General features: G+C 39.2%; 1 protein-coding gene across 3 annotated transcripts in view; it reads left to right on the forward strand.

The window, feature by feature from the left end:
- The window catches only part of sema3ab (sema domain, immunoglobulin domain (Ig), short basic domain, secreted, (semaphorin) 3Ab), a 122,151-nt gene that overhangs the window by 2,642 nt on the left and 108,279 nt on the right, over positions 1–11,230 (forward strand). For 2 of the 3 annotated variants that reach the window (XM_064343125.1, XM_064343126.1), the window contains exon 3: positions 4,730–4,829. The gene's annotated coding sequence lies outside the window, so the exon portion shown is untranslated. Of the gene's footprint in view, positions 1–4,440; positions 4,830–11,230 lie in introns of those variants that run through there. The other variant, XM_064343127.1, reaches the window with a different exon arrangement.

Raw genomic sequence — 11,230 nt, forward strand, 5'->3', positions numbered from 1 at the left:
GTATCCTGCTTTACTATTGACAATGGGGTAGGTGCTAGGGGCAGGTGTCAGTCAATGGCAGTCACAGGTTGGCAGTCCTACTGAATACACATGGTGGGACTGGGCAATAACCTACTACTTGGCCTGGAAACTGTTCTTCAAGTGAGACTAACAGTACTTACTAGCAATGTAGCCACTAAAGAAAGAAAATCTAGATGCATGGTTTTCAGTTCAGATTCATTTTGTGCTTGTTCTACTGAAAAGAAAATATTTCTGTGCAGGGATTGCTTAGGCCAACAACTTATAGAGACTTAATCAGTTACGCCTTGATTAAATGAGATTAATGTTGTTTTGCGGTAGAATTTCCCTTTAATATTAATTGAGATGCTGGCTGTGTTCATATTTTTTTCCCCATATTGTCCAGTCTCTCAACAGCAAGGAAGAGAATGGCAAGCACTGTCCATGAGAGATGAAGTCCTGCAGTTGATCTTAAAACTCCTGTGAAAATTTCCATAGTAATCAACCCCCCAGGCCTGCAGTCATTTCGATTGATTTTCTGGAATGGGGAGGGCGAGCTAAAATCCAATGTAATGACATGATTGATGCATTTTGGGATTGCCGTGGGCAAATGAGAAAGAGCTAAGGTGTAAAGTTTTGGGAAATGGGCTCACAAAGTTCCTGCCCCTGTCAGAAAGCAGTGATGAAAGGTGAAGTATCCTTGAGCAGTCAGCGAGCAGGGACATGTAGTCCCAGGTGGTCTGGGGATTGGGGAGTGTGCTGACTAGAGAAACTCCTCTCCTTGAGAGAGCTTGTTGTTTTAGAGCTGGTATATTTGTCTTTTCTGATTTCAACAGGAAAAGTGGGGAATGTTAGTTTTTGTAGTGGAGCCACAGATCAGCCAATCTTGGGGTACTGGGTGTGCCAATATCAGTTTACCTACGTGCGGGTGCGTTGTAGAATGGCTTAACCCTCCTGCGTAATTGGCAAGACTATCTAGCCTGTTTCTTGTTTTTTTCTTCCTTTTTAGTGAGTGTGTTCAGCTGTTGTGTCTTGCAGACACATTATTTGGAAAAAAAATTGAGTCAATCAGGGGTCACTGGATTTTTGGCTGTGGGCTATACTTTAGAATGAAGATCCCCACAACAAAAACACAAGTGCCAAAACTTACTTTTGGATTGGACGTGCCTATCGTCACGACTAAGTGTTCATCTGGAAAGAAGTAAGCCTTGACTCTTGTTCACCCCTTTAATATTTTAGGTAAGGTATTTCATCGTCAAGTAAACACTGGCCTCATCTGAGTATATCATTTAAGAATGTACAGTAGATGAGGGAGGCAATTCAGTCCAACCACAAAGTGGTTCAGCTTTTACATTCACTAAAAGAATTAAGGAATTGCTGTGTGAGCATTGCCTTTAATCCATCTATTACAGATAGAAACTCTGTGGTTACATTGCTGATAAATTGGTGAAAACTTATTTGCAATAAATTCATGTGCGTAGTTTTCCTCTTGATTCCGTTCACATTTGATACTAAGGAATATTGATAGTCTTCATCGGCAGCGTTGCACATTTTGAAGGATCTTTTGAGCAGGCCATTTGACGAAGTCAGTGCTCCATTGATTGCTTGTTTTTCCAGTCATGGAAGGAAAGGACATCATTAAAAAGAGGTTATATTGTTGCATCATATGTGTTCACTTTAGGAAGACAGCTGAGGATAGCATGGTGGTTTTTTGTCAGATCCCCATCGTTTGATGGTGAAAGAGGGTGACCTTGTCATACTGCTGTTTGCCTTGCAAACACAGTGAGGGATTTAGCTCACACTTCCTCTTTCTGTCCATAAGCTCAGTGCATGAGAGCGCCGATGGTTAACCAGAGCCCCTAATTTATAACTTAAAATAATATTTAAAAAAATGAGAGTTTGAATATTAAAATGAACTATGTGTGACTCTTTTTTCCAGTTCTGTCAACTGATTGAAGTGCACAATATGGAGAGAATGAAATCTAATCAGCAGTTTCTCAAAAGCATGTCAAGTGCAAAACAAGACTGAATTAAGCTTAAATCAATGTGAAATGTGGGCTATATAAATTGATATTTATTGGGAACAGTGTATTATGTAAAGGCTATGGATGATTATGAATATCTGCAATATTAATTACAAGACTATGATTTTGACGCAATCAAACTCAGATTGCAATTTTATAGGTCTGAACCTCATTTTATTTTCTGTGTGTGTGTAAGGGGGGAGGGGTAATCCATAGTATATCTGTTCTGTACTTAAGAAGTCAAAAATCATAATTTTCAAAGTGACAGATGTTGTTTTATTGACAATAAGATGTTTAACCTTAAATGTTTTCCAGGGGTTTTGGTACATAAGATGCCAAACATTTAACATCTGTGAAGACAGACAAAATAAATCAAATGCACTCCAATGTAATGGTACAGGGCACAATAAGTTTAGTACAAGTGAGAAAATATATCTTGAAGCCACCATGTCACTGCATTTCATCAAAATTAATGTATGAGTAAAAGCAAGGCAATCTTTGGTAGCCGACTGCAAAGTGATGTCACAGTTTCCACTTCAGGTTGGATTTGGTCTTGAAGTTTTTCTCCTTCACAGATAGTCCCCACACAAGGGCCAGAGAATGCATTGCCGTAATTTACCCGTGGCAGCTGCGCACTGGAGGGGTTCCAGGCAGTGCTCTACCACTCTCCCAAACTGCCACTTGACTGCTTGTCTTTTGAGAGACTCCTTTCTCCATTCACCTCACTTGCGTGGTGAATGCCACCGTGCGTACCCGCACACATACATGTGAACATGCATACGAGCAAACGCAGTCTTGCGCACACATGCACGCGTGCCCAAACACACTCATATAAACAATATTGTCCTATTCCACATATGTAAATGCAATCCTAACGGCACATCCACGGAAACATAAATCCAACCGACTAAGTGGTGTGAACCTGAATAAAAATAAACTCATGAAATATATACAGTATATGTTTTCGGTGAATGCATGAATGCACAAGCCAAATAACCACAAATAAAGCGCAGCACACATTATGTGCTGTCAGTATTAATCCATTGTAGTCGATGCTGGCCTTTGGAATATTGGCACAGAGAAGCACGACACCCTTCCCAAAATCGCTCCTGCCAGCCGGAGGTTTAAGTCTAAAGCCCATCTGTTGCGCCATTTCTCTCGTTACCAAGCCCTATGTGATGAGTTACAGCACGAGAAGACAAGGAAAGGAGTGGGGTGGGGGTGGGGGGGGTGGGGGTGGAGGCATACTGTAGTACACCTCACTGACTCTGCTTGTCCTTGTACTGCAAATACGGCAAACGTGGGGCAGAGTTACTCATCGTGCTCTGGCTCGAGCAGCCAAGGTCTGACACTCATATTCTTGTGCCTTTGTGGAAATGAACAAGGGAAGCCAAATTCCTAAATGCAATTAAAGCGACTGAAGGGGGGAAAAAATGAAAACAGATGCTGAGGGCAGGTTCACGTGGCCGTTAAAGGAATTGCCATGGAGACCAGGACTGAAGTGTCTGGATCCTGGCAAACCTGGCACACGCTGCAAGAGTGTGCATAATGCTCAAATGGGGAAGAGAGTAAGCAGCCATTTAATAAACCAAACGCTCTTTATGTTCTTCTGTCCAAATTTCTGTGTTTTTATTTTAATTTAGGTCTAATCAGGACTAAAGGCATTGTAAGCATACGGTATATACAGTACATGAATCTGTAAACTCTTGGTGCTGTGTATTTTTCTGTTAAATATTGTTACTTTGTTTATATGTTCACTGGGGTTTATGAAACGAGTCATTTTAAGGTTTTTATTTTTACAATTTTTTATAAATATATGTTGAGTAAAACATTTTTGGTTCCTAAATTATTAAAATTCCTGATTTCATTTGCTGAATAAAGGGAGGGTGGGTGTCACCGTGTTCTGAGGTAAATGTTATTTCTGAAGCATTGCCCATAATATGGATTGCTCACACTTATAACATAAAAATGCTACCACTAGTTATAGCTAGTCATTCAGCAGAAACCCTTAAGAATAGTCTCATTTTAAATCCCTTCAGTTCTAAATGGTAATCAGGTTTTTTGCCTTGTTGCTGAACATGTAGTATAGTAACTCAGCAGGACTGAAAAACAGCCCTCGCCCCCTTTCTACAGAAAGCTAAGTGCAAGGATGGTCACAAAGAATCTCCTTTTCCACCACTAATTATATCTCAGAACCAAGAGTGTGCTTTTAGTACTTTTTTTGATGAACGAAAAGCTACATCTCCACACTTTCATGGAAATGAGAAGCGCTTGGCAGAGGAGTGTCAGGTTTTTCTCTGCAGGGATTAATATCTGTTCATGGCTGGGTGGCATGTTTCCATAACAGAATGCGGCACTGGTTTCAGATGCTGTCGTTTTAGGAGCGCCAGGCGACTGCTCCGAGCAGCGTCTGTCGGGGAGAGCCACCAGTCTGCCCGCAACCACACGCGCGACAGCAAGTCGCTTTTAAACGCCTCGCTTTAAAACGCTGCTTATTTTCGTCCAGGACTCGCGGCCATCCAGTGCGTAGGGCACCCAGACATAGATACACAAACACACACACATACACACACACACACACACACAAACACTCAACCCGAGTGTGCGAGAGGAATCCTGGATTGTAAGGTCAGAAGAGGGACCAGGAATGTACTACCACTTATTCATGCTGTCAGCTTCTTGGTGACCCCTGGTATGATATGTTATAGCCTTAAAGAGACCGCTGGAGTCGTTTCACCGCTGAACCTGACCACGCTCCAGGACTGAGCCCTGAGACTGAGGCAGTCCATTAGAAACCTCATACGAAAGGTAAGCAGGATTGTTTTTCATTTTTTATCAATGTTAATGCGATAAAACAACTGAATTCCGACAAATCTATCCCTCTTGTGAGTGGGGGTTATTTAAAAATAATTGATGCTCATTCTCAGATTGTGAAAAGGCAGGTCATATTACTTATGCAATCACATGGTATTTAATACTTTCATATATTACTGCCTTGGTGTTAATCTGCTTTTCATAATATTTTAACCTAAAATTACTGTATATGTCAACTGGCACAAATGAATTGCATAATTCTAAATGGGGTTGTTTTCAGTATTAATGTGACTGCAGCAACTCAATCAAAAACACATGCTTCGCAACTATATCTCAGCATGATGTAATGCCTGTGCAGTTTATGTATGAATAATCACACACAGTTTGCTTTAAATCATTTTTTAAGCTCCTGACAGCTGTAATGCCGAATATTTTGCACATTGAGTCAATGCAGTTATGGCTACATCTTGAAATCTCCAGGGTATCTGGTCCTTGTTTTCTGTAAAATACTTTGAAGAGCTGAAGTGGAGAGGGTCAGGACATCCACTGAGGTATGGGCTGGTGCTATGAACAGTCCCAAGAAAAAAATGTACCAGCTAACATAACAGCCGCTTCATCAAAGCCTATATTAAAGCCTTTTTTCTGTTAAATGTACCAGTAATAAAAAAATATTTTTTTTTCACCATCAAGTTTTACATTCAACAGACCTGGTGAAAAAATGTATATTCAAAGTCTGTACCTTTATACATGCATGAGTAGTGTATTTCCTTTAATGCTCATTGTATTTCTACATTACCATGTGCTGCTATAGTAATCTTGCTGGTTTTGAATATGCAGAAGAAATCTTCAGCAGTTTGGGTGGGGGTGTTGGGGGGGGAGGAGCATGTACTGTTACCATGGACACAAAAAATGCAGCAGAATTTTGAACTTCTACTTTTATAAAGTGTTAATAGTGTTCAGTGTTCCTGAATGCAATTTTCATAAATTAAAATCGTATGTCACACACCACATAAATGAATGCATGATTACAACATTTTTTCTTTTCAATAATTATGCAACATTCAATGGCAGTTAGCTTTTTTATGATGTATGAGCTATATGAGCTTTGGGTTATGAAAGAAGTGTAATGTAACGTAATTCAGTTTGCCTGCAGCATTTGCTACATTTTATTTATTTATTTAGATATTGACATACTCCAAAATGCTCTCTGAACTGGTCACTAATTGGTTTAAATCTCATTATTTTATGGAATTTTCAATAAAACTGTTGAACAGTGGAAATGTGGCTGAACAAACACATTCAGCAACAACAGGGGCAGAACAAAGAAACTCAACTGACATTATTCACCTCTGCACTGTTAATTGTTTTATTCAGCTCTGCAATTAAACTCTTCTTGTAATTACTGCTGCAACTTCTGAATAGCCTGCTTATAAATACATATTTTTCTGCTTTGTTGGGCTCCTAAAATCTACATTTTTGGTCTGCATTGTTGAATGTGGGAAATCAAGTCTAAATGCATTCACACTATGAAGTGGACACATCTTAACTGAAGTGAACACTGTGGCCTCACTCTTGTTCTTCATTCAAACTAAAATGAACAGTATGCACATGCTCTTACGGAAAATTATCTGCTTTATTTATAAACAACAATTAGCCCAAGGCCTCGTCTATAATTTAAAGCAGTAAATTGACTTAAATTTGCATGGCAGTCGATTCTTAACTATAATGGAGTGATACACACCTCAGAATCTTACTAAGTTGACAGTAAAATAAATCACTACTATACGGCAAGGGTAAAACTCTGATGTTCATGTTGATCAAATCGGTCAAGGTTGTGCTTAAAGGGAAGTGTCACCAGAACCTGAACTCATAAAATGAGTGTAACTCCATATGACCAGGAAGCTTTTAAAAAGTGCTACTGGAGATATTACACTCAATATTTTTGTATGGGAATGCCGGTTTACAGGAGTCCGTCTCACTCCCTTACTCCACTGGGAAGTGTTTCAGTCAGGCAGACCTTCCATCCTCCGCTAATAAAAAGGTCCCATCAGATTAAAATGGGAATGCAATAGTCAAGCTTTATGTTCGTAGACTGTAGGAGTGGATGATATTTACCCTTTGGGAACATTTACTGTGATTTTGGGGTCACTTTCATATGTCCGCATACTGGGTCCCTTCAGTCCACAAAGTAATTGCTTTACTCAAGCCTAAATGTCATTTTGACATTTTTCCGTTTTTGAGAGAAGTGTCATGGATATTAAATATAATCCATCGAGGAATTTATTGGGAGACTGTAGGAAACAGAATGAAATCAAAGCCCATGACAGCTTGCCTGGCAACCAGTGAATGCCTCCTGCCAAAACGAGTGTGGGGTACCCAACTGGTTGCATCATGATTTTCTTAATAAATGTCAGCTTTATTGGAGCGCTTCTCCTCACATCTGAATGCCTTCGAGTCAGAGGTTGCGCGCTCCCGCTGTTGCGTTGAAGCTGGATCCATCCTTTTCTATTGCCATTCAGATTTCGGTCTTGGCAACTGTTGGGACACTTACCAGAGGGTGGCAACCCTGATTAAAACAGACCGTGACACGAGGGCAGCAGATATAATGCGGTCAGTGACCTCTGAATTAGCCTCAGATTCAGCTGGAGTCACGGTCGGGAATGTCCGGTTTCACTCCAGTGACCTTAAACGTCTCGAAGAGACCTGGAGCATGACTTTCTGTCTAATTGTTCCTGAAAGCAAACCGTTTCAATGGGGTGGTTCTGTCTTTGATCATCCTACAAAGGCCATAGGATCATCATTGAGTGTGGGAAGAGATGCTTTAGCTCTTTTTATAGTTTTGCAATATCCTATATTGGAGTTCTATTCCTGAGTACTTAATATAAACCTGTTTAGAGCACATTGCACATGGATTATGTCATGCAATTACATGTTGCATATCTTGCAGTAACATACTGTAGAGGCAAGTAGTTTTCTTGTCAAACACCAAAACAGCTAACATGCAACCTTCTGTCAACACTGCTCTAATGTCAAGGTGACGTGATTATCATGCTAAGTTGTTGCAGACTGTAAGATCAATAGATGGCTATGTGGTTGCCAAAATGCCACAGCTGTTAAACATTTTTTATTATGCAAAATGGCATTCTATCATAGTGGGTTTTTTTTCCTGTTGACTTGGATTTGCACTGTGAAGTTCCTTTGTGTGGGTGTCATAGTCCATTGATGATGGCCTCCAGCCAGACCCTGGACATAATACACTTCATATTTTCTCAGTGGCGTCCCTGCTGCTCAGGCCTCCTCAGCCTGATGAATAAGTTTACACACACCCCAATAGCTCTGCCAGCGCACAGCTAAGGCGTCCATCCAGAGAGGAGAGGACAAACATTTTTGTTTTGTAACCGTTTGCACAAACTGGATGGAGATTATGATAATGAAAATAAACAAGGAAATTCTGAAGAGAGAAGGATTCAGACCTCAAGATCTCTCTACCGCAGAGCTGAGGGAATGCTCAACAAAGGAAGATGGATGTGACCAAGAAAAATGACAGAAACATGGAAATAGGAGGTGTCTGTAGAGCTGGAAAAGCATCACTTAGGCTAATGGTTCCATAGTTTTCAGCCACCCGGAGGAGTTGTCAGATGGACATCAAGGCTCATCAGGTGCAAGCTCCAATTAATTGGGTCATCTTTCTTCCGGCTGCAGCCTCAGAATAACCCTTAAGGTTCTATTGGCTCAGTCTACATTTGAAAGAGATCAATGGGAAATTTCTATATAGATGTGAAAATAGTGCCCCATTTAAAGTATTTGACAAGATGATGAATAAACTACCCTCCATGCAAAAGCCCACTTATTCAGGAGTCATTTTCTATGGAGCCTGGCAAAAGAATATCAATAACACCAAACTGGAATGGATCACTTTTATAATTAAAGCATGTGGACATTCCTTTTAGCCAGCGGAGGCAATACTGCGTATAAAATGATCAATGCTTCACGATATTTGCAGGCAAGCAGATGCAGCAATTAATTTTCATTAAAGACAGGAGGTTGTTAATGCCCGTCAGTGATGGAAGTATAAGGAGAAGCCCATGTCTTGATTGAACACAACTGGTCTTCAGCGTAGCTGGCAATTTGTTTCTTTAATGTTCTTTGAGTGTAATGGGTGTTCGCATGGCCAGAATACAGACAGAACACATTATGCTTTAAGCTAAGAATGGTATGCTGAAAGCATGGAAATTCTTGAACTTTCGGTGTCTTCAATTATTCAATAGGGCCATAGTTATTATTTGATGTCTTGCAGGGAGCATTTGTGGAATTTTAAACAGCATGACCAATGATAAAATTGCACATCATAGGTGTTTCAAAATCCTGTCAGAAACCAAAAAAAAAAAACACTATCCTACAGCACTGTACATACATTTCTTCAGACTGTGTAAAATAAATGCATGTTAGAACAGATGGCAACAGGATGATAATTGTTTTTCACAAAGTAAATTGAATTTCTCCAAATATAAAAAAAAAATCGAGAAACTATTCATTATAATATTGCTTCTTAATGTGATTTTAATGCTTCTGTTCTTTTTAGTATGGGTAAACATAATGGATTTTATGAACTAATTTCATTAAATCCCAAATGTGCATTTAAGTATAGCTTACAGACTATGCAATCTTTACAACAACAGAAACCAAAGCCATTTCAGTTTTACTAAAGCCTACTACCCCTACACTGATTTACCACCATAGCTATTGCAACAAGATAATGACTGCAGCCGTGTAAGTCAGGATAGTGATGACCACAATTCCCTTTATTTTTGCTGTCCTTTTCCTTCCTAGACATGATAAATACAAGTATTTTCATAACCTTTCTGTCCCTTAGTTGGGTTGTATTGGAGTGCAGAGTTAGCTGCTGTAACTTGAAGTGTGCATTGCACCCTGTTACGAGTCATTGCTTCCCCTTACTCCACCTGACGATGCCCAGCCAGCCAAACACCACATATTGGATTAACTCCATGACAGATTGTGTGTGGCAGATGCACAAGACCAAGTACAGTTGGATGAAAAAAAAAAGAAATGGAATGCTGTGTGTGTGTACGAGTGAGAGAGAGAGAGAGAGAGAGAGAGAGAGAGAGAAGAATAACAGGAAGCAGAAAACAATAATAATAATAATAATAATAATTTAGCATATTACAAGTGTCATACCTGTCATGTAAAAAAAAAGAAAAAACACTCAAGAGTAGAGGCTTATATAGTGTTAGATGTACATTTCTTAATAAAAGGGATGCCTAAAATAAAGAATTGTTCAAAATACATATATATATATATATATAATATGTACCATAGCTGTGAAAAGAAAACACAGGTCATGGGATATATTTTCTGTTTATGTCTCCCATTATATAATGTCACAGGGGTTACTATGACTACAGTATAATATAAAAAGTGCATATAACATTAGTTACAATAGAGAATGTTGTCACTTGTTGTCGCTTACTTCAGCAACATTGGGGTAGTGGGGAGTACAGTCTACTTTTTGATTCTCTGTCCTGAACATTCAACAATACCTTCTGTTTTTCGGCTGATTAGAGAGAAAATTCCCCTCAGACACATGAAGGCTATGATGTGTTTGGCCTCCATTCAGTCGAACACATGAGTCTGTCAGGGATAGAAAAAGCTCTTTCATACTAGAGTCAATTATAATGGAATGTGGACTGTCTGTGGGTTATTTCTGTCATTTTAAACACTCAGCCTTTGGAGAAACCCATTTGGCTTTTTTTTTCTTCTCCAAGGACAGGGGTATTGCGAGGTCAAGGATGAGACCAGCCTATCTGGTGGAGGATGTGCTAATTCAGTTGAGCACCTCAAACACCTCACAAAATCCCTCAGTCAATCTGATCTTTTCAGGTCTGACATAAATGGCTTGAAATTAACACCTGCAACTCAGTTGAGCAATGAGCCTCATTCACAAAACATGCATACAATCAAATTTATCGTTAGCTGTGCTTTCAAACATTTCCACAAACATTTCAAATTTGTCATTTGTCATTTTTGTCAACTGAATTTAATCTTTGGTAAAATCAAAATCTATGTATTTGGAAATAAAGGCATACGCAGACAATGTTTCTATTTAAAATGCTTTATTATTCTTGCAAGTAATTCTAAGTAGTTACAGACCTTATGTTCAAAAAAGTGCTTATCAATACAAATCTTAATATAATAATATATTCATATTAAATATACTATTGTTTTTACTTTCATTAACTAAACCTAAATCTGATCCTACAGTAAATTATTCACTAGCTTTTTATTTCAATTTCAGTTTAGCTTTATTTAGTTTGGTAGTTTTAGTTTTAGCCACCGTACATTACTGTCACTAGCTAGGTAGCATAGGCCTACTATGG

The sequence above is a fragment of the Anguilla rostrata genome, chromosome 7, assembly GCF_018555375.3.
Source record: "Anguilla rostrata isolate EN2019 chromosome 7, ASM1855537v3, whole genome shotgun sequence".
NCBI lineage: Eukaryota > Metazoa > Chordata > Actinopteri > Anguilliformes > Anguillidae > Anguilla > Anguilla rostrata.